Genomic DNA, 27097 nt, shown 5'->3' on the forward strand with positions numbered 1-27097 from the left:
ATTCTTTATGGTTTCAGTTCTATGGGCGCTAAACTGATCCAAAACCAAAAGAGAGGATTTTCTTAAGAGTCCACCAGGTCGCCTCGCCCATACGTTCTGTAACCACATCGTCCATCCAGCCTTTCGGATGAACATGAACAATTACACCCGTTGGAAGTTTTTCTTTCGGATGAGTTTTTCTTTTGAATATGAAAAACGGCGGTAGTTTTGTGCCATCAGGACAACATGTTAGAACTACCGTATATCGGATTTTTTCATGATCTGTGGTTTTTACGGTTATTGATTTAGACCCTTTAATACTCACAGTCTTGTTGGATGGTACATCAAATGTGAGTGGAATTTCATCCATGTTTCCTATTTGACAGAGCTCAAAAGAAGTTTTCTTGCGTGCATTTATAACAAACCTATAAAATGCTAGTATTTTTTCTTCATAATCTGCTGGCATTTTCTGTGCAATAGTTGTTTTTGTGCGCATTGATAAGCCTTGCCTTTTCATGAACCTGTAGCACCAGCCCTCAGACCCTGAAAAGTTCTGATTCCCATGTTTTTCTGCAAATCCTTTGGCCTTATTGATTATCATTTTAGTTGAAACACTTATCCCAGATTTCCTCTTATCTATCACCCACATTTTTACGGCATTTTCAAGTTCAGGCCAAGATGGAGCTGGGCATCGAAGGTTATGTTTTTGTTTTTTAGCAGTCTTCACTTGATCTTCCTGCAGTCGCCAAGTATGTATCATTTTTTCGGTAGGTGGTGGATCGAAATGCCTTGCTGCTTCTCTGTTTCCATGCACTTTGTCGTAGTTTAACACTCCTAGTTTATACTGAATTGTATAGCTTAATCTCTTGTTTCCTGTAGTCACATTTTACAGGGTATTTTTTTTAAACAAATAGTTTTCAACACCGATACCTACACGTTTATACAGAGTAACACCGATACCGACACGTGTGTCGGCTGAGTCAAAGAACGTCTATGTAAAGAACGAAAGGCTCCATAGACGTAATGTGACCGTCGAACCTGTTCGAACTTCGACATCAGCTTCGAGCTTTGGCGCCTTTTGGCGACAGATACTTCACGCATGCGCAAAGTAATTATAGCAGATGTAGAAAACGTTATGTGTGTCTACACCTTTATACGGGCTAAAAATAGCATTCAGTATTGAAAGTTAACCTGTGTCCTTCACGTACAAGACGCAGGTAACTTTTTTGAGACCAAATTTAGGAAAAACAGTGCATCTTGTATGCCGTCAAATACGGTATATATACAGTGGCTCCCAAAAGTATTCGTACACTTATGATTTTTATTGAAATAGGGCTCTATCCATTAATTAAAAGTAAATTTTCTGAATGAGATTTTAATAATGAGATCTTTAATCTATTCGTAACAAAATTACATGAAATACTTTTCAAATATAGTGAAACTTTATTTTTGAGAAATTAATCAAAAAATGACACATTTTATCTCACAAAAGTGTTCGTACACTGAAATATTTTTAGATAAAATCAAAATTAGAATTATCGTTCGCCGCTTTTTTTAATTTTTGTGGTGGCATTTAAAAAATCGTTTTCTTTAATTTTTTATTATTTATTTCATAATATTCTATTTATTATTGAAAAATGGGTCGCAGTCGTAAAGAAATTACAAACAGCATTCGAAAACTGATAACTTTTCACCATTTTCACCATAGTAGTGGTAAATCAATTCGAAATATCGCTAAATTAGTTAATTTATCCCATTCTACAGTGCAGTATGTGATAAAACGCTTTATCGGATTGAAAACAAGGTAAGAAAATTTTGACCAAGAAAATTGACTAAACGAGATGAGAGATTTATTATTAGAAAATTTGTGAAAAACCCACGTTTGAGTGCTGTAAAAGTTTCTGCAGAATTTAAGGCAAAGTTTCCTACTTCAATTTCACCTGAAACTGTTCGACGAGTTCTCATAGAAGCTGGATTACACGAGCATTCTGCCCGTAAAAAGTTTTTTGTTTGTGAGAAAAACAGAAAGCGTAGTCTTTCATTCGAAAAATACACTTAAATACTTAAATACACTTAAATACACTTAAAACGTACTGGAATAATGTCCTATTTGCTGATGAAAGGAAATTTAATATTTTTAATACTAAAAATTTGTTTACACTTAGAATCTCTAATTAAGAAACTATGTTGCGTGAAATTTGGCAGAAATATAAAGCAATAGGTCAGTTTTGGAATCAAAATGTTAGAATCAGGTTTGGAATGAAATTTACTTAAACATTATATTTTTAAAAAATTAGTTTGAAATACGTAATTTTAATGTGTAGTTTGGAAAGCCATCAATAGATGGCGCTACGAGTTAAAATTTAACATTGTAATCTTATTTCTGCAAAAATTCACGAAGTAATTGATTTTGATACCAGTTATAAATCATATTTTTTTCTAAATAATATTTAGAAGCGTTTCATATATTCCTTTGTACACAGTTTTCACTAAACAGTGTCAGCTGTCAGCGGAATGACGTTTACGGCAACCCTATTGCATAGCTATTCCGCACTCGTTTTGTTTACATTTATTTGTACTGTGGTCAGTTAGCAAAAAATATACGAAAAAATCAAGGAAGACCGAAAAAACATCCTCGTTTTAATAAAAGATCCAGAATTCATAGACAACATCGAGGTCAAGAAATAAATATGGAATTAAATTCCCGAGATGTGGAAGATTCCGAACAAGCGGATGTTTTCGAAAGGTGAGAAATAATTTGGTTAATCTTTAGAATATGGTAACAGGTAGTTTGGCGACATTTTGGTAAGGCGATAAAGGTTACTAGCTAGGACTTTAACAATAATCTGAGAAGTACACAGTTCGAATCACAGATTATTTTGTCTCAGAGAAATGAGAGATTGAGACATGTAATGTGACATTTTCCGGAAAATTCTGATCGTGATTTTAGCTAATAAGCACTTAGAAACAATTTCGCTGCTAAAGTGCAGGATCGCCCACTTATTTGTTTGGTGCATTTTACAAGAGTAAGAAAAATTGAATTTTTGTCAATTTTGTTTTACTTTTTAAGTGAAAATAGGTCGATGTGTACATAGATAAAGTCAAGAGTGTGCGCAATGCCATTTTTGTGCAATTCTGGGATGTTTTTTTAAGAGAAAATAGGTCGACGTGTACATGGATACCGTGTATGTGCAATTATTAAACACGCGGCAAGCAGGCACTCTCAATTTCGCACATAATCTTCGTCGTAATTAAGCATTTTTTTCCCATAAAAGTTCTAGTATAAGCGTAATTCGACTAGCAGATTGTTGGAAAAAATGTTGAGTTAAAAAAAAAAAAAAAAAATGCCTTTACTTCGTGAAAACAAAATGGCGTCCAAAACAAAACTAGCAGGTTGCTGTAACAGGGTTGGTCGCGAAATTTTCGCCAAAAAATCGCCAAGTTACCATAATGTAAAGATTCACTAATAATTTATTCTTTATATCGACTAGCTCGTGTTTATGATTTCGTAGTAAGTTAATTCCGAAGTAAAATTTGCGGTTTTTTTTTTTTTTTTTTTTTTTTTTTTTTTTTTTTTTTTTTTAATGAAGGTCAGAAATTATTGATACAACTGCATCTGTGTCAAAGGAGAATCATTGCCCGGATGATTTTTTTACAAAGTAAGTTTTTTTTTTTTTGTTTTTTGTTTTTTGTATGTGTGTGTGTATGAGGGGATGCTAATAATTGTTCAATCCTGTTATAACAATTTATTTCTCCATTCACACTAAATTGTTGGGAAATATTGAAAGGGTAAATTCCAATTCACAAGGAATTGCTGAAATAATTGAATCTTTTCAAAAGTATGAGCATGTTCTTGCGATCTAAATTAAATTCACCATCATTACATGGTATTATTGGAAATTTTAGTCATATGTTTGCTACGAAATGCTTTGTCAGTTACCTATGGTATATTTTTAAAGGTGTATGCACATTTCATTCATGTGCTCGCTGTTCAACTTGCTTTTTTTTTATTACGTCATTTACTTGGATGTTAAAAATTTCTTTTAGCATTGGAACATTTTATGATCATTTAGTAAAATTTATATATAAATATATATTATTGCTTGTTTATTTATGGTTCTGTGTATTTGTCAAGTATGCATGTTGTGAAGTGTAGTTTTTGAAAAATATGTCACAAATGGTAAATTCCACCAAAAGCTGAATTGAATTGATGTTGGGATGCAGGTAATTAGAAAATATCTGCCGTGTATTTTGAGTGTAAACCATACTAGTCAGGGGCAAGTCAGAGCTAGAGTTTCCAGCGCCCGGGGACAATTGAAGAATTTGCGCCCCTTTCTGTGTGCCAAGAATATAAAACGCTTCATTAAAAAATTTCGTAGCATGAATTTGGCGCCCCTTGGACACTGCGCCCGGGGACAGATGTCCCCCCCCCCCCTTGCCCATCCCTAGCTACGCCACTGATACTAGTGCCAAGAATGGGACCAATACGCTCAGGCTTGCTTAGCCTTTTTGCCATTGTCCAAATTGAATTATCTCTAGTAGAAAGGGAGTGAATGCTTTCTCTGTATAACAATAAAATATCTGTCTCATCAATAATCTGCCAATAAGAAACTTTTCATATGTTATGTGACAGACTTTCTGCAAACAGAAGTCCTCAGCTCTGTTCTTGTACATGTTTTTTAATTGCGGTTCAGATGTGTACTTCTCAAAGGAATCCTTCTCATAGGAAGATTGTGTGAACATTTAAAAAATATATTCTGCTTTTAGGAGCCTAATATTTTAGGTGGAAGCTTCCTTTTTTCATGTTTGTATTCATTACTGCATGATTTGCTATTTGAATTGCTTCAAGCTGTATGTAAACACCATAGATAAAGTCAAAAACCTGATTGTTATAACAATTGTAACTCATTAGCAGCAAACATTGTTAATCTTGTAGTGAATATATAAATGATGCTTCCAAACTCGGTGAATGCAATTATTTCAGTGAGCAAAGAAATAACATTTGTGTGGTTTTGATTATTGTAAGTTTTTTTTTTTTTTTTTCATTTGTTTATGAGCGTGGATGAATTAAATCCATATAATTGTTGTAGTCATAGGTCCTACATTTGGCATGCTTCCTGTGAAATTTCTAAAATGTTGAAAAATATGTCATCTGGATTCCGTGCAAAAAATATAATCCCTTTTTCATTTCTGCATTTGAAATTCCTGCATTTTCTTTATTCCTACATTTTTTAATTGGAAGGAATTTCATTCGCAGAGCCCTGTAATTTATTCTTACAAATCATGTAATGTACCATTTTAGATAGATATAAATAACACATTTTGTAATTTTTCTAAACTGTGGTTATACAGCATGATATAATAGCTACACAAGGTATGGCGAAACAGTATACAGCAATATCTGTCGCACTGTCTGAGATGGGTGGTAGTCATACTACATAGCTTAATGCTTAAATTTGTTATGTGTTATTTATTTATTCATGTTTTTTTAATTATGTTATAGCAGTGTATTTCTTTCATTCTTAGGTCTGGAAGTGAAAAATTTGACTTTTCTACGCCAGAAGTTACAGCTAATGTTCCTAAGACAAACCAGGCTTTCTTGAGGTAAGTTGGTTTATTTCTAAAATAGATATTAGCTGTGCATGATATTGAAACTCTTACAGTTACTTAATTATGGTTAACTAATTATGTATAATTTAGAAGTCAAGCAACCAAAATCAGCGTTATATTTTCAAATAGTGAATATTTCAAAATATGATGCTGATTTTTGTTGCTTGACTTCTAAATTAATACTTGGTCGGCGTGTTATTGTATCTTAATTAAACTAATTATGGTTCTTTTCTTCTCAGTTCTGATCTGGACATTTCAGTTATTGACTCTGACGTAGAAGGTAGAAATACAAGCTCTCTTTTGGGGTAAATATGTATTTCTCTATGCCAAAATTAAAATGTCATCATTTATGTTTTTCTTTTATGGTGTTACATTGTGTTTTACATACTGATAGCTATTAAAACTGTTAAATATAATATTATAGCTATCAAAAAGAGGGGGATGAATTTGATTTTACCAAATTTGGACGTTTTGCATGAAAGAACTTGTAAATAAAAGATTTTTTTTTAAAATATATTCATTGAAATCAGTGAAATTTTCAGACGGGACACTGAAGCAAATGAAAATATTTTGGGGTTCGATTCTTTTGATGGGAGCCTCATCAATAAGCCTACTATCTTTTTAAATATTGCTTCTTTTTCATTGTTTTCATGATGTTTTATATTCCCTTCATGAAAGATATTTTTAATAATTTAAATTTTGTTAATAAAATATAACAAAATCAAATCTGTGATTATGTGGCTATTATTTTTTCCATATATATTTATTTGAGGAAAGCCAAAAATTTTATTATTTTACAGAATTTTTTAGAAAAATATAAGGATAAAATTTTTTAAATAATTCTGATTACTACCTTTGCTTTCCTCTCGTAATATGCCTCAAGTTAGAGCAATTAGACAACAAATTTAATTCATGTGATCTTTTTTTTCCAAGTTTTTTTTAGGCTTAGGAGTATAAATTGCTTATCCCCACAAGACATTGCATCTTCTTAGTATGCCATCCTAAGGCTCCGTTCAGATGATGGTATAAATGTCATAGATGCATAATCATAAGGCATAAAATGTGGGAGTTCCATTCACACCTGCGAGAGAGGGTCTAAGCCATAGCCAATTAGAGAAGCTAAATTTGTGCATGCATGTATGTGTCTACAGCTTTCTCTCTCAATAGGTTTCATGTATATGCTCTGATTAGCCGACTCTTATATCAAGTCGGCACAAAGTTGAAAACTTCAAGCTTAATGCCCAAACTAGTTTTTGTGATATAGCAAGGTCTGACTACGAAGCGTTGTTAGTTGGGAATTATGACATTTATACAACGGTTTGAACAGAGCTTTAGAAAGCCATTTGGTAACTAAAGTATCCACCATGAAAGAGTTATTCTTTCCCCTCTGAATTCAGTGTTTACTGGAACACGAACATTTTACACTCAGGTGTAGAGGCTCTTCATTTGAAACCTCCGGCACACAAAGTACTGACTAATATTGCACGAGCAAATGACACTGGAGCATGGAAGCAACAGTTGTGTAAAATTCAGAGAAAAAAGAACTTTTTTTTTGCCTCTTTAAAGGTAGTATTTAATTTAGTAATAAGTAAGTAATAATTAATTAAGTAATTTAGTAATTATTAATAAGTAATAATTAATAAGGGAGTCATGTTGGAAATGGTAACAGTTAGAGCACCCGAAGGGAAAAGCATATAGCTGACTAAAAGGTCACTTTCATGCGTGCTAATTATAAAAATTTTTGAAATACTTTTTCTCATGAGGTAGAAAATTTAAGGGCAACTGTATATTAAAATTTTTAGTTTGTAATTACTCTTCATCTTCATTTTTATGTTTTTACTGCATTTGTACGGCAAGATATTTGTTACCCTCTCTTCATGCAGCCTTCAAATGAAGAGCGTCAGTCACATGTCCTCGGAGAACCAATAGATAAGCTCCATCAATCAAAAAAACTATCTCTTCAAATCACATGATTACTTCAAACATGTCCTGCAAGACTGTGCTGGAATCCACAAGCAGCCAATGAACAAGATGTCTCTGCATGAATTCCCAATTGGTGCACTAAGTAGAGTATATAGGGAAACAGTCATGTGACCTGTTTCCCTGCGTACTCTAACAAAAGACTTTGACTTTTCAAACATGCTCACTCAGGATTCACTTCTAGTCGATATACATGGCTGCATTTCTTCTTCTGGTAATACACGGTTATCTTTACTTTTCACCTCACCTCCATCACGAATCAGTACTGTCATGAATCACGTAAAATCATGTGCCATTACAGGCAGTACTTCAAATGAGCTGGTAACTTCAGCCATAATTCAATGTTGATATTCGTTATGTGGGTCTAGAACAGCTGATACTATGCATATCAAGTATTAATGTGAATTTCTTCAAAAAGAGACTTTCCTTGAAACTTTCGAAAACTATCATCACAATGCTGAAGGATGCAAATGTATAATTAAGTATATGCAATATATCTATGAAAAGGAAAATGATATTTATCTTTTATAAGTCTCGTGTTTATTTTTTTTTTGTTTGTTTACTGCATTTCTTCTGAATAACAATTGTATATTTGAGTTTTCTGGGTATGAATAAGTATTTTTGTTTAGCTTTATTGTATCAGTACAAACATTGTAAACATTGGAGGCCGTTGTTAAAAGCTGTGGAACCAGTTTTATAGCTGTGGCGACTCTGTAAACATGTGTTGTACTCGCCAACCGCACGCCGTTATCACTAGCTGTAACCGAAGATGATTTCGGCGACACACAGTCACGTCTCGTCGTCGGTGCGGTTGGTCGCTCGCTTTCCTCCAACGTGATTGCCTGTCGACTGTAGTAATTAAGTTTTAATATTGTGATGTGATTAAATGTTTTTGTTATCAAAAATTGGCTCTTATGGCATGTTATGAATTCATCCTTAAAAGCACTGGCAAATTCCAATACGCATAGTTTGTTGTTGCACACAGCCGCAACCACGTGCAACAAATGGTGACTTCAGGACGGTGAGGCTTAAGCCAAATGAATCGTCGAAATTTATAGTACAGCAGAAATTTTGTGCTTAAACAAGACCTTGTAATAATGTGCGAAATGCAGCTGAACCAATATTTTTTACTTATGTGTATTCGATTACTTATCGTGTCTATTGGATCGTGCATCAGTTTCATCATATTACAGCCACGTGGATTACCTTCATCTTCCATTAGTGATAGTGTTCCTACATCAAGCGAGTGGATAATTTCTGTACATCAAGGTGATATTTTCTACCTTTTATTCTGCACATGGATTCGTATGTATTCGTCAAGCGGGTGAGTTTTTTCCTATATTCATTTGAACCCAGGTCTTAACATTAATTATCTTGTGTTTCTTCACGTGTACTGCAACAATATTCTTGAACTATATCGTTTTTTTTTTTGTTGTTGTTATCTGTATTTATTCATATTTATTATGGCTACTAGCGATCCTCTAGCCACTGATGACAAACAAATAGCTCGCGTTGCTGTGAAACCTGCCCCATTTTGCCGTAGTGACCCCAACTTTTGGTTTTTTTTCAATTAGATGCACAATTCAAGCTCGGGGGTATAACACGCGACGACACGAAATTTTGTACTGCAATTTCCGCCCTCGACACTGAGGTTTCTCAGTCAGTATGCGAGATTGTTCTGAAGCCCCCCTCGGATAATAAATACGAGGAATTGAAAAATAAATTAATTTCAGTTTATGAGGAGTCTGAAAACACCAAACTAAAGCAGTTATTACAAGATTTGCAACTTGGTGATATGCGCCCATCCCAGTTATTGTCAAAAATGCAGGAGCTTGCGGGTGACAATTTTAAGTCCAATGTTTTACAATCATTGTGGCTCAATCGTCTCCCGAACAATATCCAAGCTATTCTTGCTTCCAGTAACGAGAACCTACCCCAACTGGCCCAAATGGCAGACAAAATTCATGATGTTCTCCAACCACAAGCAATCAGTCGAGTTCAGCATCCCAGTGTTGATATTTCATCTCTTCAACAACAAATCCAGGAATTATCATTGCATCTCGCGGCCTTACAGACACGATCTCAGTATCATCCGCGCGGTAGATCAAAGTCCCGGAACCGAAATAATAGGGAATACCAACGCGCTCATTCTGGTACTCAATCAGACATTTGTTTCTATCACAGCTGATTCGGTGATAAAGCGCGCAAGTGTACACCTCCATGGCAAATTTCAGAAGACCTCTTTAAACTGAAGGGGCCGTCAATCGAAGCCATGAGTGACAACGGCCCGTGCATTAGTCGATTGTTCGTAACAGATAAACCATCAGGCAGACGTTTTCTTGTTGATACAGGTGCTGACATTTCGGTTGTACCTCCCTCTTTTGCCGAATCCAAACGGCCGCCTGGAAAATTTAACCTTATTTGCAGCTAACGGGTCAAAAATTGCAACATATGGAGAAATATTAATGTCTTTGGATCTAGGATTGCTTCGCAAATTTCAATGGCCATTTGTCATCGCTGCGGTTTCGCACCCAATAATTGGTGCAGACTTTCTGCAAAAATTTTCTCTGTTGGTCGACATTAAAAATCGACGCTTACTCGACTCCACCACACAATTGTCCGCGGTAGGTAGCATTGGAAATGCCACTAATTTTGGAGTTAAATTAATTTCCGGTAATTCTCCTTTCCACAAACTACTTGAGCAATACCCTAATGTCATCCGCTCAGTAACTGGCAAACCGACTGCTGACCACGGTATTGTACACGTCATAGAGACTACTGGACCACCAATCTTTGCCAAAGCACGGCGGTTGCCTCCAGAGAAATTAAAGGTTGCAAAAGAAGAATTTAAATACATGCTTGAGCAAGGAATCTGTCGGCCATCTAAAAGTTCATGGGCCAGTCCACTCCACATGGTCCCTAAGAAAAACGGCGACTGGCGTCCTTGTGGGGATTATCGACGTCTTAATTCAGTTACTTTGCCTAATAGATATCCGGTTCCTCATATTCAGGACTGCATGCAAGTCTTGGAAGGGAAAAATATTTTTTCTACGTTAGATTTGACTCGTGCTTACCATCAGATCCCTGTCAATCCACCTGATATACCAAAAACTGCTGTAATAGCACCTTTTGGATTATTCGAATTTCCTGTCATGACTTTCGGGTTATGTAACGCTGCGCAAACGTTTCAGCGCTTCATTAATGAAGTCCTTCGAGATTTAGATTTTTGTGTCCCATATTTCGATGACATTCTGGTAACCTCGACAACTTAAAACCAGCATAGTCCTTGGCCGATTTCAGTCTTATGGTGTAGTCATTAATCCATCAAAATGTGTTTTCGGGAAATCTAAAGTGTCATTTCTTGGTCACGAAGTTTCTTCGGAGGGCGTTCGCCCACTTAGTGACAGAGTGACTGCAATTCAAAATTTCCCAGAGCCAAAAACTGTTCAGGAGCTGCGTCGTTTTCTGGCAATGTTAAATTTTTATCGTCGCTTTCTTCCTCATGCCGCTGAAAATCAGGCACCTTTGCACACATATTTGGTTGGGAGTAAAATGAAAGATACGCGGCCAATTATTTGGTCTGATGATTCCCGTACAGCCTTTGTACAATGCAAGAATGACTTAGCGTCGGCAACAGCTCTTAGCTATCCTTCTAAGCACCCTTTAGCATTAATGGTTGACGCGTCTAATACGGCCATGGGTGCGGTTTTGCAGCAACTGGTAGACGGAGCATGGAAGCCTCTGGCTTTCTTCTCGAAAAAAATTTCTGCAGCGCAATCAAAATACAGCACGTACGACCGCGAACTTCTTAGTGCGTATGAGGCTGTTAAACATTTTCGTCATATGGTAGAAGGTCGTGTGTTTTCTATCTATACCGACCACAAGCCGCTAATTTTCGCTTTTCGACAAAAGCCTTACAAGGCTTCTCCCTGGCAAATGCGTCATCTTGATTACATAGCGCAGTTTACAGCCGATTTTAGGCATGTAGAAGGCCCTCAAAATACAGTTGCTGATGCTCTGTCCAGAATTGAAAATGTTCAGTTGCCATCAACAACAGATTTCTCCGCCATTGCTGAATGCCAGAAACAGGACCCAGAATTGCAACATCTTTTGTCTGACAAGTCTTCTCATGGACTTAATTTAGTACCTATGCAATTAGAACCAGATCTTTTACTGTATTGCGATGTGCAAGGTAATGTGGTGCGGCCATACATTCCACTGAAATTCCGGCATGGTATTTTTAGCGGCCTCCATAATTTATCCCATCCTGGCATCCGTGCTTCTCGCACGTTAATTCAACAGCGTTTTGTATGGCCTGGTATGCAGAAGGACATCGCTGCATGGGTGAGGTCATGTACAGACTGTCAAAAATCAAAAATTCACAGGCACACTCGAACTCCATGTCAACGCTTTGAGTTACCATCTGCTTGCTTTAGCCACGTACATATCGATTTGGTTGTACCCTTACCCCCATCACTAGGTTATACATATCTTCTTACGTGTGTCGACAGATACACACGTTGGCCAGAGGCTATCCCTATTGTAGATATGTCAGCCGACACTGTGGCAAAAACCTTTTTTTCTGTATGGATTTCACGGTTTGGGGTACCCGAGTACGTTACCACGGACCAAGGACGGCAGTTCGAATCTCAATTATTTACTGCATTAACAAAATTCTTGGGAACTAAAAAGATCCGTACATCACCGTACCACCCGAATTCCAATGGACTTGTTGAGAGGTTCCATCGCTCTCTTAAACAGGCCATTAGATGCCAAACTGCTATTCACTGGGTTGATGTTCTTCCTACTGTGTTGTTAGGACTCAGAACGGCTATCAAAGAGGACCTGGGTTCTTCAAGTGCTGAAATGGTTTATGGTACCAATTTACGTTTACCGGGAGATTTTATAAATCCCGAAAAAAACTCACCCAATATCCAGCCCCATGCATTCCTCAAACAATTGCGTGAAACCATGGCTGCATTATACCCTAAGCCCACTAGTATACATTCTTCAAGACCTGTGTTTGTGCCTAAAGAACTCGCTACATCCTCACATGTGTTCTTACGGTGTGATGCATCAAAAAAGTCCTTGGAGCCTACCCATACAGGCCCACACCTAGTTCTAAGTCGCACATACAAGAACTATCGGATACTAATCGGCGACAGAGAGACAGTGGTGAGCCTTGATCCTCTCAAACCAGCCTTTATCTTAGCACCACAAACTATCGAGACTGGTACATCAGTCCCACCTCCTTCGAAGGCACCTTCATCTATTGGGTCTACACCAACATCTGCTACTACGTCAGTTCCTGTGCCTGGATCCCAGAAAACATGTGCTCCTCGGTATACACGTTCCGGACGTAGAGTCCGATTTAACCCTCGGTACCTTTAATTCGTTGCCACTAGAGGGGGAGTAGTGTGGCGACTCTGTAAACATGTGTCGTACTCGCCAACCGCGCGCCGTTATCACTAGCTGTAACCGAAGGTGATTTCGGCGACACACAGTCACGTGTCGTCGTCGGTGCGGTTGGTCGCTCGCTTTCCTCCAACGTGATTGCCTGTCGACTGTAGTAATTAAGTTTTAATATTGTGATGTGATTAAATGTTTTTGTTATCAAAAATTGGCTCTTATGGCATGTTATGAATTCATCCTTAAAAGCACTGGCAAATTCCAATACGCATAGTTTGTTGTTGCACACAGCCGCAACCACGTGCAACAATAGCTATTTTTAGCAACTTGTGAGTTGTTCAGATAACACAGTAAATCTCGGGGAGGGGGGGATTTGAAATCATGATCACTGCCGGTACGGCAGAATTTAGGTACAGCAAAATTGTAAAATTCAGTGAAGCATCAAGCAATAAAATTTTAGAATTTTGGGGAAGGGCACTTCACAACAGAATTTATTGCGTACAAAGTCAGCAAAATGCATAGCGCAGTACCTGATTCATGATACAGTAGTATTCATTACCGATAGCAAACTTGTTTGAGGATAAGTTCGAAAAAAGGTTTTCTAGTTGTTACCTAAAATCGGTAAACAATAATCTTTGAAAGATTATTCGATTATATCGTTACTAATATGGTAAAAATTTGAAAAGCAATCAGAAGCCGTATCTCTAGGGTCTTCACGTCACGATTTGTTTTTATTTGTTCGAATATGATATTTAGATCTCTCTTCCTATAAATATGTATCTTCGTACGTATAAAGTATCACAAATAATAAAAGTAATTAATAAATTTTCTCTAGTTGCCCTGAAAACTACATCTGAATATAAAGATAAGAAAGACATCAGTAAATTGCTGTTGTTATTTGCTGATCATAATGGTAATCAACCGAAAGTGATCACATATACCGTCTTCAAAACTTTGATTTTTATCAAGCTTCATATAAATACTAGGTTTTTGTTAGTCACGTAACTTGGCATCCTAAATTTAAGATGACAGATGAAAAACCACTAGTTCTGAATTAGCTCACTCAGGAAGTAAAATTTTCTCCTTCCCGTCAATATAGCATATTTATAGCTCCCAATGATGGCGATCACTAACTAAATATGTTATGGATTAGAAGCTTATTGCACTCCATAAGTTTTTCTTTATTCGCTTTATGTGCATGCATGCTTGGTTGTGGAAGAAATTAAAAAGCCTTTTTTTTTTATTTATTTATTTTTTACTTAGATTATTCGAATGTATGCGCCAGACATTTATTTGTTGAACTGTAATTATAATTTGGAACGTGGTGCTAGAGCCGTTGCAGCCGAACCGAACGCCAGTTTGTTTAGAATTATAGAGTTTGATTACGCCAAAGCAGGTGAATTTGGAAAACACCAAATCGGTCATGCATCCAACTCGTTCATCAAGGCTTGAACTCAAGGCTTGGCCGGAGGAACTACTAGTGTTCGGCGGCTCGCTTGCTAGAAATTAGGGAGGAACTGAATGTTAGAATTGCGTTAGGCTCTTTGAATGTAGCAAAGCCACGAGAGTTACCTCCTTAAGATGGAAGGCCTTCGTGGAGGAATTTTCTGAAAGCTTAGATTAGTTTATTATGGCAAAGCACAGTAGGATGCCTTCATGTTGAACTTTCTTAGAGGAATTGGCTCTCCATACACGTTAGACAAGGAGAAAATTATGAAAACGTCCATGCAGCCGGCCCGTTAACCTTGATTCGAATCCAGGTCGGAACTACCAGTGTTCAGCGATTTAATTCCTCTACCGCGGGAGGGCCTAATTGCTGAAGGGATCTGGCTTGTATTCATGTTACACACGGTGAAAACAAACAATGCAACCGGCTGATTCGTCTGACATCGAACCCAAACCAGTTCAAACTTCCAGTATTCAGTAGTCTTAACTGGTAGCGTGTGGCAGGAGCCACAGATAATGTAGTGAGTAGCAAAAATCCCTAATAGTGGCCCTGGTTACTAGTAGGAGTGTAAGTATATTGGTAATCATCCAATCTACAGCAACGAAATTTCGGAGCTTAATTTTAAAGTCAAATGCGACACTCCGATAAACGTGGTATATGTAGAGATGGAAAAATTTATTATTTAAAATACTTTATTTATTAGTAAACATTTTATAAAATTTATTCTTCATTTAGCGTGTAAGAAATCTAAGAGAGTTATCTGAGTATTTTTTCCTCCTCTGGTAATCTAATAAAATTGAGTAAATTTATGTTCTGTAATATCTTTGCGTGTTATATACATAGTTTTTTTTTTTTTTTTCGTTCAAAGTTAGACAAGTTTACACAAACAATACAGGTCGAAAAGGGAGCTTGTCTGCGCCCGGTGAGCCTGTCGGCAGCGTCGCAAAGCGTAATTTGACTAACGAAAAGATCATGCTTTGGATCTGGTGAGATTGCCGTGGTATTATCCATAAATTGAATCTCTCCATTAGTCGCACTATGCATCACATAGACGTCAGCTGTGCGCCGCATGAGACTATCTGGTCCAGAACTTTGTCTTTGCGTTGATATTCGAGAAGAATAGTACAGGTTCGAACACGTCTGACCTTATCTGCTTGGGTCAGTTCATGCGGCGCACAGCTGTTGAAAAATAAATTTATTTCAACAACATAGGCCAAAACTTTAGTTGATCTGCGCCCGTGAGTCCGTCGGCAGCATCGTAAAGAGTAATTTGACTAACAAAAAGATCATTCTTTTGTATTTGGTGAGATTGCCGTGGTATTAATCACAAATAGTATATGGAAAAAGGTAAAACCCTTGACAGTAAAGGATACAACGAGATGCTAGTGCGTGTTGACGCTGCTATCAAGGAAAAGAGACGAATTGAGTTCCGGCGCAGAAAGGTAACGTTCCATCAAGATAATACCATACGTGTCTGCATTCACCGGCTGGCCTCTGTACGGACTCGAAAGGGATCTTTCACCACACCCACCATATAACCCTGACATCGCACGTTCGGACTTCTACCTTTTTTTCACACTTGCAGCTACATCTTGCTGGTCCTATCTTCACTTCTGCACAAGACGTCCGAAATGAGGTTGACCTGTGTTTGGACTCGGGCCACCAAGTTTCCGGGCCGAAGGTTTTGAAAAACTACCAAAAAATTGGCAGAAAAACATAGATTTTTGGTAGTGATTACTACCCGCACTAAAGGTACTGACTGCTTTTTTTTTTTTTTTTTTCATAACTTTATAAAGAACGTTCGTGCTTAAAATTTTCGTTACAACCTTTAAATTCTGTAATTTATGAATTCCTTCCCACTTCTCATGTATTTATCAGCTGTACTTTATGAACCTGATATTGCTACAATTATCAGCTGTACTTTATAAATCTGATGTGTAGAAACGCAATTTGATTTTATGCATTTCAGTATCAAGTGAAATCTTTAAACTAATCGTTCATTATAACACTTTAGGCCCACCAGCGGCCGAGCGGTAAAGTCGCTGAACACTGGTAATTCGGTCCGAGGTTCGAATCCCGCGAATGGGCTGGCTGCATGGGTGTTTTCGTGGTTTTCCCCGTGTGTAACGTGTATACGAGCCAGTTTCCCTTAGAAAGTCCTCCACGAAGGCATCCCTTCCCTTATTGCCCTAAGCACACTAGGACTGATAGCCCTAGTGTGCGTGTGCTTTGCCATAATTAAATACACCACACCATTATAACACTTTATGTTGTTTTCATTCAAAGCTGAACTCAGATAATGTGCCGAGGTTGAACTACCAGTAATAGGCGACTTTAGCGCTCGCCCGCTAGAATTTAGAGAGGAACTGAGTGCTAGAATTGGGTTAGGCTCTTTGAATATAGCAAAGCCACGAGGTGGCAGATAGCAGATGCCTTCGTGGAGGAAGTTTCTGAAGGCTTAGTTTAGTTTATAGCAAAGCTCCTCATACACGTTACACATGGGGAAGATTATGAAAACGTCCATGTAGCCAGCCCGTTCGCCTTCATTCGAACCCAGGTCGGAACTACAAGTGTTCAGCGATTTAACCGCTCGGCCGCGGGTGAGCCTAATTGCTGAAGGAAACTGGCTCGTATTCATGTTGCACAACAGGAAAACAAACCATGCAGCCAGCTGGTTCGCCTGGGATCGAATCGAAACCAGGTCGAACTTCCAGTAATCAATATTCTTAACCACTCAGCCACTGGCGGCGCGTGGCAGAAGTAAGAGCCACAGATATTGTAGTGAGCAGTAAAAACCTCTAATACTGGCCCTGGTTACTAGTAGGATTATATATTGGTAATCATCCAATCTACAGCAATGAAATTTCGGAGCATAATTGTGAAGTTAAATACGACACTCCGATAAACGTGATAAAGATGGAAAATTTTTTTAAAAAAAGGAAACTTACTATGCAAATACATGTATTCATTAGTAAACATTTTATAAAATTTATTCTTAATTTAGCGTTTATGAATTCTCAGAGAATTATCTCATCGGCTTATTTTTTTCTCCTCTGGTAATCCAATATAATTGAGTAAATTTATGTGCTGTTAATATCTTTGCCTGTTATGTACATAGTTTTTTTTTTTTTTTTTTTTTGTTCAAGGTTAGATAAAACTGAACGTACGTTACACTGCAATTACTTTGTCTAGAAAATAAGCCGCTTGGATAGAAACAGATGTGGGGTTTCATTTTTAGAAGACATGAGATCACTTTCTGTAAAGTAATGTTATAAAATTTTGAATTTGAAATAATCGTACTTCGTTTTTAGTAGCGCAGAATGATAAAGATTTAATGAGAATATAGCAAAGCATCTTCTTAGAAACGCTGTTATAATTTTGCTATTTTATTTTTTTATGACAGGTCAAGGAAAAAGGCAGGCTGCTAAATACGGTAACAGCACATTGCTCTGTTTCATATATAGCGAATCCGCTCTGAAATGAGGCACGAAGCGGTAAAGTAGCTGAACACCAGTAGTTCGGTCCGACTGGCTGCGCTTTCGTGGTTTTACCCTGTGTAACGTGTATAGGAGTCAATTTCCCTTAGAAAGTCTTCCACGAAGGCATCCTTTCCCTTAGGCAGATAGATCGTACCGGTGTTTATGTTATCAACAGTACTGGTTATTTTCAAAAATGATCATCCTAGAAAGGTGATTGCCAAAACGTATTCATTTCGCTTATTTATACGTTATGCATTAATGTACTCTTTTTAGTCAATCTAACATATATAAATTACTAATGCTTAAAACAAATTCAATTTTCAATATTCTGTTTCCTATTTGTTCCTGTTCAATGAAACAGACTCATACACAGCAAATCCAAATGCATCGCTACAGGAAGAGGATAAACCAGCTCAGTACGTAATTAAAGTTACATCCGGAAAAGAGTAGATATACATATAAATACATAATATATATATATATATATATTTAAACAAATTTAAATTTAATTTTTAACAAATACGTATAAAAGTAAAAAAGCAAATTTAAATCCTAAAAAAAGGAAAAATGTGCAAACATATAAAAGATTTATTACGCGAACTAATCTACAATATCATTTATATTCAGAAGCATAAGAAAATCAAGTGCAAAATCAATCCATGAAAGTAAATTTACTAATTTAATAAATTAAAATTAAATTAAACATTTTTTTTTTTTAAATGCATAAGTGAATGACCGTTGAGTAGGCAGGAGACAGACTTATCAAGGGAAAGTTGCCTCCAAACCTAACTCTCCAATCATTCAATTCGTGTTTCGTCATTCATGCAGGCAAGGGTAAAATTCAAAACCAAAAGTAATTCCAATAAAGTGGTTCCCTTAGAAATTAGCATTTAAGAATTAACATTTAAGAATTAAAGTTCAAAAAGGAAAATACTAATGAAGTCTTTTGAGAAACAAGCAAGTAAAGTCAAGAATTAAACTTTTTTTTTAAAATTACATTTTTTAAAAAATTAAGTTTTTTATAAAAAAATAATAAAAACATAATCTAGAAACCAATGTATTTTAGAAACCCTTGTCTACAGAAACCTCCCCTACACGAATATGCATATCAATAAAAAGAAACTAAAAAAGAACTAGACGTAATCCATATAAATTTTAATTTAAAAAAAAGTTTAATTCTTGACTTTACTTGCTTGTTTCTCAAAAGACTTCATTAGTATTTTCCTTTTTGAACTTTAATTCTTAAATGTTAATTTCTAAGGGAACCACTTTATTGGAATTACTTTTGGTTTTGAATTTTACCCTTGCCTGCATGAATGACGAAACACGAATTGAATGATTGGAGAGTTAGGTTTGGAGGCAACTTTCCCTTGATAAGTCTGTCTCCTGCCTACTCAACGGTCATTCACTTATGCATTTAAAAAAAAAAATGTTTAATTTAATTTTAATTTATTAAATTAGTAAATTTACTTTCATGGATTGATTTTGCACTTGATTTGCTTATGCTTCTGAATATAAATGATATTGTAGATTAGTTCGCGTATTAAATCTTTTATATGTTTGCACATTTTTTTAAAAATTATTTTGGTTTTTTTTTTTTTTTCTTTTTTTAGGATTTAAATTTGCTTTTTTACTTTTATACGTATTTGTTAAAAATTAAATTTAAATTTGTTTAAATTTAAATTTCATTCCTTGCAGAAATGGCGCAAAAAATATTTAATTAAATTTGTATTTAAATTTAATTTTTTTAATTAAATTCAATTTATTTTTATGAAACAATATATATATATATATATATTACCGTTTTTTAGGATGTATCTATAATATGTATCATTTTACTTTACTAAAATATAATATTCAATTTTGTAATTTAGGAATTTCTTCCCACTTATCACGTATTATCAGCTATAAACCTGATACCCCCTTCAATTATCAGCTGTATTTTATAAACCTGAAACATAGAAACGCAATTTGATTTTATGCATTTCAGTATCAAGTGAAATCTTGAAACTGATTGTTCATTATAACACTTTATGTAGTTTTCATTCAAAGCGGATCTCAGATAATGTGCCGCAAATTATTTCCACACTAAGTTTTTTTGTGCAAATAATACGTCCTGCTAGTGTTTTTGTAATAAAATGCATGCTATTAATTGATTTCGAATTTTCGTTGCATCTTGATATTGCTGCCAAAGATATTCAATCAAGAATAGTATCTTTTACTACGTTTATGTGTATGGATACATAGACCATTTCTCCGTGTACTAGAAAAATTTGATAATGATTTATCCACTTTTGAAGTAAAAAAAATAATAGTTAGGAGTGTTATACGATTTTATAATACAAGTAAAAAATATATATAAAGCTCTGGAAAGTGCTAACACATATTTATGGAATATTATGGATGGTAATTTATGAAATATTATGGATGGATGAGTAAATGGAATATTATGTGCATGCTATATATGTATACACATATCATCAAGTATAAAATCATTTATATATAATTTTTATGTCGCGATAAAATTACCGAAATGCTTAAAAATCTAGTATTTTTAAAAACTGTTTTCTTCCGCAGAATAACGGCAAATTATGAAACATTACGCAACATTGAAAAGCCTGATGAACAAATTTTGCGAAAAGAAATAGCGACTGCTGCACGTATCTCACAGATTTCTTTCATTCAACACAAAAGTGGAAAAGTTCTATTCCTGTTCAAAACATACCCTGCAGTCTGAGTCACAGACGGAACAAAAGACAGCAGGTCCTTTTGTTCAACTGAGGGGATGTGTTTAAGTGTTTTATGGCTTACTCACTTTCCCGCCAAACGAGTACAGAGGAAGGGAAGCATCGTTGCCATAGTAATCAGGCTGTAGGTAGTCTTACAGATTTGAGTCTTTATCGCTCAACGTTCGTAGCGCCATCTGTTATTAAAAATCGACATGAGAAAGGGGTATTGAACGCTCTTAAATAATTTTAATTCTAGGCGTGATGTAATCAGTTCTCTGATTGGTTATAGAATATTTGTGCATTACCACGCCGTTTTAAAATTTAATTCATATCTTCGAATTCCTTCAAAAATGTCTCTTTCAAAGATGAATGTTGTTATTCGTAAATACCAAGAATTATTGGTATCGGAATCAAAAAATTGTCCTATGAGACCTTATTTTGGCCAGCCTGGCTTTCCTAATCAAAGGTTTAATTATAAATTCTTACAAGGGTCAGAGGAAATTTATTTAAAATTTTTGGAGGAAACCTCGCTAATTGCTTCTTCAATGAAGGGCGAAAATGTAGATCACAGATGAAGATCGTTAGAAGAGCCGATTCTGAGAACGGCCGTATATGGATAACGGTCATGTTGGAAGAAAAAACCGCTGTAACGGTAAGAAAAGTATTAGACATTCCTCCTTTTTTTACCGACGATAAACTAATTGCTGTCATTTTAGCTCTAGTGTACGAAGCGTTCTTACTTACTTATTTTAAAGTATTTAATTTAAGTAATATTTTATTTCATTTAAGTAATATTTTAATTCGGTAATAATTCGATAGATACTATATAGTTTATTTCTGTTGTGTTAATGTTGTTTGAATAAATATTCCATGTGTTAATTTTGCATTCTGCTCTAAAAATAATACAGTTCCAGTCAGAACTCTGCATAGTTAATTACATGCACAAAGAGCTACTGATTCTGTGGATTCTAGATGAATAAATACATTATTTCTATTAGTAAATAATAAAACATTTTTTACATTATTTTGTAAATGATTAATTAGGTGTAAAAAACAGTTATATATATAGTAGAAAAACTTTGTTATTTTGAATTTCAATAACCACAGTTGACTAAATAACGTTTCATAATAAACTGATTTTCTTTTAAATCAATTGACTTTTCTCTCAATAAACTGATTTTCTTTTGAATCGATTAATGAATATATTTTGAAAGTAAATAAATTTCAATTATGTTTACTGAATATATTTTTTTAAGTCCTTGTATCTGGAATACAATAATCCCTGTCATGACAGCAACATTCTTAAGATGAACATTATTTCCAAGAAAATAAACAAACACTAGTTTGGAATCTAACTTCTCTTAGAAGACCACTATCACTGTCCATGAGTAGTTATCTTTTAAGTCAGAATTATGATTTTTTTCATACCTAATCCCCTTCGATAAAAAAATACCATCCTCTGTGAGTATTATGTATTATGTATAGCTGTGAAAATTTTAAACTAACTCCAGTTCAGTAGCTACCGAAAGATAACATAGCACTGATAACTGGGCAAAATCCTAAGAAGCAAGCTCGGTGTTTTCTCCATGTTTAATATGAATATAAGCCAGTTTGCTTTAGAAATTCCTTTAAGAAGGCATTTTCCCCTTAAGTGTGATATTTATTATGTGATTTGCCATAATCTACTCCTTTTCAATTTATGAACATAGATGTATGTTCATAAATGCATTCCTTTCTTATGCAATTTCTATTACATTTCTAATTTAAATTCTTGTATGAAACAAAATTTTGATGAAGAGCATTAAAAACTTATAAATGAAATAACTAATGTAATAAAATAATAACTTTGAAGTAATGTATATAATTAATATAAAAAGTATTGAATTAAAATTCTTTTTGAATTTGTAATTATTTTTAGTCCAAAGGGGTAATCTGCTCAGAAGAATTATTAATTTCGTTTTGGCATTTTGCGTTGAAATGTCGGTTCACTTTTCAAATTGTTACCACCAAATATTAGAGTCCTGTCTTATATTTAAAGAAATTAAATAATGAAGAATTTGCATAAATGTTTTTCACATTGTGTTAAAACAAAAGTACCTAGAGCCGTCCAAATTTGAATAGCGTAATTCTCCTGCGAATATGGGCATCCAGAAGTCCAAATTTGGAATTTATTTTATTACCTATTTTATATTTTGTAAACTGTAACAAATTTTTGATTTACAAAACTTATTATTGTTATTATATACTGTGTTATTGTTACATTCGTGTCTCATATGCTTGCCAAAATTTTAGCCGAGATCTTGGCGCAAATCGAAAATTGCCAAATATGGTTGGGGACCAGTATAGCAAAGAAATACCATATTTTTTCATAACTGAAAAACAATAAACAGTCTTTTTATATACCAACATATGTTTAACAGCACATCTACTAATTTACTATTATTTTAATCAATAAATATTTTTTCTCTTACTTAAGTAGTTTGAATAGCTTTCCTCCTTCTTAAGTAGTTTGTACCAACATAAATGTATAACCATAGGATTAGTTTTTACATTATATATTTCATATTTAGTATGCTTCAGACTGATGCATTATTGTAAATTATAAAAAAATTTAAAAATTACTTTATTTACAAATATTTACTTTCACTTGGACGTTACAGATGTTGTAACATCCAAGTGGACATGCATATGCTTGCATATTTACATTGCATGTTGCCAGGGAAGAGCTCCCTCTCCGTTCACATACAGACATAATGCATCGCGCTTTCTTGTTGCTTCTTTTGATGGGTTATGTCCTGGCGTAAAAGATGCCGATATGGGAAGAAATCCCATAGGCTGAGGAATGTTCCTTCAGGATCCTGGAGTGAAATTAAAACTGTTGAAATCTTCCTCATCATATGATGCTGGTGGCATGTATGTTGATTTACCTGTTGTGCGTAGAAAATTATGTAGTGCACAGGGAGCCTTAACAATTCCATCCACTTTTTCTGGGCTCAGAGGTATTGGTTTCAAATAAATTTGGAACCGTTGAGCCATTATACCAAAGGCATTCTCAACAATTCTCCGAGCCCGTGAAAATCTGTAATTAAATATTTTCTGTTCCTTTGACAGTTAACTTCGTGAGTATGGTTTCATTAAATATTTTGTCAAAGGAAATGCGTCATCGCCTACAAAAAAACCATCTTCAGGTAGGTTTAATGCATTGGTTTCAAGTGCTTTTTTCATAGCAGAATTGCTGAAGACCCCTGCGTCTGAGCATCTTTAATTTGCTCCCACATCAATATAGCGAAATCTATAATCATGGTCTACAACGGCCAGCAATATGATGCTGAAGGATCCCTTATAGTTATGATAGATCGATCCGCTCCTGTGAGGTACTTTGATAACAACATGCTTGCCATCAATAGCTCCATAGCAGTGAGGGAAGTTCATCTCATTAAGAATCCTTCTCCAATCTCAATCCGTTCTTCAGATGTCTGGGGACACTGCAACAATAAAAATTACATTTGATTAAATGTAAAAATATTTAATATTTTAACAAACTTAATTTTAGTAAAATCAGAATTTTTTTTTCGAGTGTTGGCTTAAGATAAATTAAATTGCATGTCTGTCAAATTATGATTGATTTATACATCATTATTTTTTTGGTATTCTAACAGGTTTTAAAAGCCAATGAAGACAATTCTGAAGGTAACAGCAGAGACAATTCAACAGCAGAGTGGGAAGGAAACACAGATTGTGATGAACTTCCCATAATAGATAATAGCTTACCATATGAAGCTGAAAAATCATCTAGTTTTGCTGTGAAAAGAAAACGAACAGCAGTACCTAGTGGTATTGACAGTGCCATATTGAAGTTACAAAAAATAACAGAAACTTCAAAATATGCTCGCGAAGAACACATGTTCGACGCATTTGGGAAAAGTGTTGCAGCCCAATTGAAAACACTGTCAATGTGTGATGCACTGGAGCTGCAAATTGAAATCCAAACTATGATTTCGAAAAAATTAATTGAAAAAGAAGAGACGCAATTGTCAGTTGTGACAATATCGCCACAATTAAATGAAAGTGGCACATATGATGCAATTTATGTGCCTGATATATAAATAAAATTTATTTTAATAATTCTATTTGTACTTGGTCTATAAATACTTTGACAAAATTACTGAAATTCATAATTTTCATACACAATTTGTTTTAGTGCATGATAACCACAGAGAATCAATTTTAAATAATATGTATATGTTTAATACTATTGATGGCAGGGTGAACTATATTATTAGCTTCAAGTATCACGCTAGGCAATTATTTATATGAATTTGCATAAATTGTGCAGTTTTCAAAATTATATTAAACTTGTATGTTACAATAAATTTACTTATAAGACAATATTTTACAATTATTAAGTGAAAATTAAAAGTAAATATCATCCTGTGAAAATGATTTAGTTTTGCACTTCTTTTATATTTTTCATCGCATGAAGTAGGCAAATATCAGTATTTTTCTGTTATCAGGACCAGATTCAGAGGTGCATGTGTGTGTATATATAAACATACATACATACATTTCTGAATCCAGTCCTCCAATAACATGAAAACAAATTTTTGCATGTGAACCTTACAAAACTGTAGTATTCTAATAAAGAATTTTTCCTTTTTCGTTGACTAATGGCCATATACATTTGATGCATTTATGAAATGTTTGATTTCTTGAAGTTTTTTCCTTATTGTAGGCTATAAGATTTCCAGCTGACTTTTTCTAATTGCTGTAAATATATAAAAAATTTCTCAATATATTGAAAAATTTATGTGCAGAGATCTAAGGGACTACTATAAATAAAAGCTAGAATTTTACCTCGCATATTTTTTCATTTTATAATTGTGTGTGTATACACTTAAAATCAAATATTCTCCAAAAAGGTTATTTATCATTAACCAAGGAAAAGTCACAAAAATGATTATTACTGAAGAAGTTACATGCAGAATCTAATAAATTTGGCGGCTAAATCGCAGAATAGGCAGCATCAGTCGATGCTGTGTTTACTTCTTATGCTTGGACACGCCTTTTTATGACGTAATATTGGTTACGCCTCTCATTAAAAACAAGTTATAAGTATGCTATAGCTTCGTATTTAAAGAAAACTTAAATGAAGTTTTAACTGAGTTGAAATGGTAGGTTTATAATGTTCTGCGCGAGATATTTTTAAATTATAAATCTACTTTTGTGTGGTGTGTGGTAGTGTTAGCATTTAACGCAACGAATTATCTCTGACAAATGTATTATTAAGAACGATTGAAAACGATCATTACCAAACGATTGAAAATATTGAATGCATGAGTTAAAAATTATAACCGTAACTTCTGAAAATACAGAAAAGAATTCTTTTGCTTAAAGAATGTTTTGATTATTGATGAGTGTGTCAAAATTGGTGCTTACTGCAGAACGGATGAGTATCTGAATCTGGATTTTTTTAATCAGTTGCAGCGTTGGAGGCAAAAAGAACGTTATTGAGTGGTGTATGGAGAAAAGTTGGATTGCAATATCGTATAAGTGCCCAATTTGTGGAACAAATATGAAACTAGTAGAGAGATGGTTTTGAGACGTATAGACGATTTTGAGTGGTGCGCAATGCCGAGTTTGTGCAACTCTGAGATGTTTTTTTCAGTGAAAATTGATCGATGTGCACATGGGCAAAGCCAATGCTGTGCGCAATGCCGAGTTTGTGCAATTCTGGGATTTTTTAAGTGAAAATAGATCGATGTGTACATGGGCAAAGCCAATGTGGTGCGCAAAGCCGAGGTTGTGCGCGATGCCAAGTTTGTGCAATTCTGGGATGTTTTGAAGTGAAAATAGATCGATGTATACATGGACAAAGCCAGTGTGGTGCGCAATGCCGAGTTGTTGCAATTCTGGGATTTTTTAAGTGAAAATAGATCGATGTGTACATGGGAAAAGCCAATGTGGTGCGCAATGCCGAGTTTGTGCAAATCTGGGATGTTTTTTTAAGTGAAAATAGATCGATGTGCACATGGGCAAAGCCAGTGTAATGCGCAATTCCGAGTTTGTGCAATTCTGGGATTTTTTAAGTGAAAATAGATCGATGTGCACATGGGCAAAGCCAATGTGGTGCGCAATGCCGAGGTTGTGCGGGATGCCTAGTTTGTGCAATTCTGGAATGTTTTTTTAAGTGAAAATAGACCGATGTGCACATGGGCAAAGCCAGCGTGGTGTGTAATGCCGAGTATGTGCAATTCTGGGATTTTTTAAGTGAAAATAGATCGATGTGTACATGGGCAAAGCCAATGTGGTGCGCAATGCCGAGTTCGTGCAACTCTGGGATTTTTTTAAGTGAAAATAGATCGATGTCCACATGGGCAAAGCCAATGTGGTGCGCAATGCCGAGTTTGTGCAATTCTGGGATTTTTTTAAGTGAAAATAGATCGATGTGCACATGGGCAAAGCCA

General features: G+C 35.1%; 1 long non-coding RNA gene across 1 annotated transcript; it reads left to right on the forward strand.

Annotated features, from left to right (window-relative positions):
• Positions 1-1286: 1286 nt before the first annotated feature.
• Positions 1287-24744, forward strand: LOC146999181 (uncharacterized). The gene is made up of 4 exons (XR_015041660.1): positions 1287-3638; positions 5506-5583; positions 5829-5894; positions 24293-24744. It is a non-coding gene; the product is annotated as an uncharacterized LOC146999181 (long non-coding RNA).
• The last annotated feature ends 2353 nt before the right edge of the window (positions 24745-27097 follow it).

This window comes from Stegodyphus dumicola, chromosome 1, assembly GCF_044657685.1.
Source record: "Stegodyphus dumicola isolate Sdum_Otavi_A_Nest chromosome 1, ASM4465768v1".
Classification (NCBI taxonomy): Eukaryota; Metazoa; Arthropoda; class Arachnida; order Araneae; family Eresidae; genus Stegodyphus; species Stegodyphus dumicola.